The sequence below is a fragment of the Berghia stephanieae genome, chromosome 6, assembly GCF_034508935.2.
Source record: "Berghia stephanieae isolate SIO BIC M18660-M18661 chromosome 6, UCSD_Bste_1.3, whole genome shotgun sequence".
Lineage (NCBI taxonomy): Eukaryota > Metazoa > Mollusca > Gastropoda > Nudibranchia > Aeolidiidae > Berghia > Berghia stephanieae.
The window spans coordinates 45,373,754-45,378,568 of NC_088365.1; positions in this window are offsets into that span (position 1 = coordinate 45,373,754).

Consider the following 4,815-nt stretch of genomic DNA (forward strand, 5'->3'; position numbering starts at 1 on the left):
AAACTGACTGACTCTTGTCGCAATGAGTGCAACTGTTCGTGTGCAGAAGGAAGACAAAAAAAAAAAAGTCACCAACCCAGTACTAATATTTATGTGAAATCACAACCGGCGCAGGGATCTGAACAGATCTGTCCTTAAAAGTATAATTAATAATTTTCCTCCATCTGTGCTAATTGCAAAGCTAAAAAAGTGGAAATATCAATGGGCAATTATTTATTAACAATTACGCAAAAAATATTATAAAACATTTATGTACACAAGAGTTGACATTATAGATGCAAAAATGATGACCTACAAATTTTATTTTCATTATTTTGACAAAGCAATTGAATTTACATACAATAAGGCTGGTACAAGTGTGTTGATAGGGCCATAAAACATTCTAAACCTGCAAATTAATTTGATATTTACAAATGGTTCAAGAACCAACTTTTAAACTACTCTTACCTCAAATAAATAGATTTCAAACGTTTCCCTTGCCAAAACAGAACTGCCTGCTTCGAATCTTAAAAATTCGTAGTTTACAGTGAGGAAAAATAGTGGGCACTGTTTATATAATATATATATATATATATATATATATAAAATACACAAAAACTTCCTTTCTGGTGCAAGTGAAAATGAATTAAAGATAGCAAAGTAGTTCAAGTACAGCCAAAAACAATGTTTTCTTAGAAGCAGGCAGGTCCGATAAAATATCTTAAAGGATGAACAGTAGTTTCATGGATGGATGGATGATGAAATGGATGAAATAAAGTTAAAGACTATCAACCACAAACATGTATGTATGTACCAATGGGAATGTCCATACGACTTTTGCTTTGATGGAATTTGTCTCAAGCAACGAAAACCCTTATACTTAAATATCAATTACAAGACAAATCTTTATCCTACAGTACAGTTTGATTTACATATGATCTAGTAGATTTATACAAAGATAAGTAAATTGAAAAGGAAAGAAGAAAGAAAACGGCACACTGCGACTTTCGTCATAAATGATAAAGGCCTTTCTCTTCTACATAAAACTGAATATATGTTTCAACATCTAACTGCCATTGGACAAATAGATGGATAAAACCATCATATCCCCAATGAATTAAAATCTACAAAAGAACCCCCCCCGCCCCCCATCACCAGCTCCATCAATCCTAGAATTGAATCATCTCCATAATAACATATCACTAATCAAAATAAATATATAAATATAAAATCAACACATAATAAAATAATTCTTATGAAAAGATTTTGGATGTCAGCACATTGAGTACTCTTGATTAAACTCGACTATTAACTACTGTCATCACAACGAAGTTCCGTCTCCACTTCATCCACGAGGGAATGATAGATTCTATGTGTCCGCTTTAAAAATGACAATATTAATATTAAGTATAGTGTACAAGACCTCGGTTATACAGCCAACAGTATACATGTCGCAGTCTTGCATATGGAAAAAAAAAATGTTTAATTAAAGGTACCTAATGCAAAAGGAATGAAAACAAATAATTGTTGAATATCAATTTGAGTGAGTGTATGAGTTTCTTCACTCCCGTGTAAGACTACAGTTTGCTATATACAGAAATGATGCGTAGATAAAATGTTACATTACGCCGACCTGCCTACTTGAAAATCTAAAAATTCGTTGCTTTTCAGGAGATAAAAATTGTAGTCAGAATAGTTAACTTTACAGATCAGAAACTTGCCCTCACAATGATTAGATAACACTAAAAAATCCTTAAAATATTACATAGTCTGGCATCAACTTTAATTTTCAATTGTGTTTTAATGACTTAGAAATGTTCATCGAGTTCTGAAATTGGTAATTCTATGAATTTTTTCGCAGTTGTAGGCCGGTCCTCGTTACGGAAGGTAAACATTATTATATATTACCAAATAAAAAAAATAATACTAATAATAATAATAATAATAATAATAATAATAATTGGTTCAGAAACGGAAAGAATAGGAAATTGCAAGTTTTTCAACAGAAATGAGGATATTCATCACAATTGAGGGACAACAACAAATAATAAGCATGAATAGAACAGCATTGAACAAAAAATATTCCTAATCCTCTCTATTGCACCCTTTTGTCATCTTTCAAGTCAAGATTTATCTAAAAATTATATACGCACACAATTTATTTCATCTTAAATGATTTTATTTTTTTAAGAACAATTGTTGCAGCATAAACTCCACTCAACGAGGTACTATATATTTCAACATTAAAATATGATAACCCAATAAACTCAAACCATACCATTGAGAAAAAAAAAGAAAGAAAATAATGTGTTTTTGTTGAGACAAACGCCCTATGGACATATCTATTTATAACAAAAAATTAAAAATACTAGTCAGTAACATTATCAATAGATACCTACTACTCCACATTTTATAAAAATTTAACCAAATACACATGTCATATTTAGAAATTTGTAGCATTAAAGATGTTTCACAAACTGGAAAATATTTTTTTTAAAAAAGAAGTTGAAATATCCAGCAGAAACGAGGGGGGGGGGGGGGGGGGGGGGGGGGACTTAGACGATTAAAATGAGAATGTCACTGAAAATGTACAAATGGAAATTAAAGTTTTACAAATGGAAGCACATGACACACAACAAAAGAACAAATGAATGGCCAAAAGTTGTTATAATAATTAACCAAACTGATCCCCCCCCCCCCCCCCCCCCCCCCAAAATAAAACCCTGAAAAAAAAAAAAAAAACAGGCTGTCCCCTCGGTAAACATAAAACAATAACATTAATAAAAAGGACATACTGGGTGACATTATGATAAGTAATTAACAGAGCTCTATGTACAAGTAAGTGTGCTTATGTATGTGTGAGAACCAGCCATGATTTGAATGAGCGATATCAATGAAATAGATGGATGGATGTGTTGCTGGCTGAGAAAACTCCGGAAAGATGCGCAAATTTTATTAATCGAGTTATGCATGCAGTGGTGTAGACCACATCTTTCTGATCATTTACCACTTTTTCTTTCTATGTCTATTAGAACCCAAGTAATGAAATTTTAAAAAAATACAATTTGTTGGTATGGGAGACACTTAACCTTTGATTTTGGCTCATATCTCGAATCGAAGCTTGCTGCATCTTCCCGGGTTTTCTCAGCCAGCCTCATATATTTTAAAATAAATAAATCTACCATCTTCTAAGAAAAAATCTAGAATTTGGTGATACCTAAAAAAATGCCTTGTGTTGAAAGGCAAATACCAAGTGATCAATGAGCTTTAAGTGGAATTTCTAGCAATGATGTAATGGTAATAAATATACGGATATACCACAAAATAAATGTTAAGAATAGGTAGGTGGACCAAAACAATGCTGCCACATTCATCTCCTTTTAAGTATTTCAACTTGCACCGACAAAATGTTTTTGTTTTTTTCTGCACTGACAAAAAATGTTTTTTTCTTTTATCTTTCAAAAAGTTTCAGTCTCAAATTTCAGCCAATAACAAATTCATTTAACAACAACAATAAAATACTGTCCATTGAGTGAGGTATCTGTTTTTGTTTTAGTTGTTGGCTGGATAAGAGATTGAGCTTATTATACACCATTGCTGATGGTAACAAAAAGTGAAAAAGGAGGGAAATATTGAATGACTGCCTTCGTGCCCCATTTTTACTGCACCAACTGCCACTTTTGGAGCAATTGAGATGATAAACAATCATTAATACTCTGACACCTGGAGAGTGGGAAACTGCACCTATTCGTTCCACCACACATCGTCTCTCTTTGATTGAGGGAAATGTCTTTTTTTTTTTTTAAAAAAGAGGAAATTCCTTCCTATTCAAAATGGCGGATTTCTGCGGATCCGAGAAAAACCATCATCAGATACATTCCTTGTTATGAAAATTATTCCTCTATCTTCTTCTTCACATTCCTTTGTTTATTCAGCTAGATGGCACACACTGGAATGGAGTTCACTCTTGTCCAAAGGGTTCGAATTCTGTTACATACTCTGCTTTGTTTAAAATTTATATTTTTCATCTACATTTTTATAGCACTAACAACACATATCATGATATATGATAATTATTTCATGCAAATTACTGCCTGCTATTCATACAAATGTGACAATTTAGGTTTTTTTTTTTTTTCAATATCTTCTCAATGTAATGTAAATAAATAATTAAAATCAACTTGGTCGAAGCAAAAAAAAAAATGCCAATAAATCGCCTTTTTTGCCAAGTCAATTAAATCTCTCTAAACAGGTTTTCCTAGCTGAGATGTCCACATTATTATTTATCCGGAGGAAAATTATGAAGACTAACACTAACAAGGCAGATCATCAATAAAAGTTTTAAAAACCAGATATCCCACGTCAATAAACAATACTACTTCATGTGAGACGAATACACCTTTGCAGAAAGTGGAATAAAGGCTGACACCCTCGGGGAAATCCACTCCTTTTGATATGCTTAATAAATGATCATTTTCTCACCTAATCGTAGTTGATAATTTAAATTACAAACATTCCTCACTTAGTTGATAATCGGTAATTAAAAATGAACATATCAAAACACTGTAGTCTCGACATGAAAGCAACAACATTGTTCAATGACAGTGATGACATATCATATCAATATATCATACTATTTATATATACATTCTGATACAATTTAATAACAAAGTAAAGGGAAAGAAGTTTCCACCAAAACTTCCGCTATGCCACCCTCTGATACGACCAAAGACATCAAAACAGTTTGTTGTGGAAACTGCCTGCCTGACTGGCAATACCGATATATATATATATATATATATATATATATATATATATATATATATATATATATAT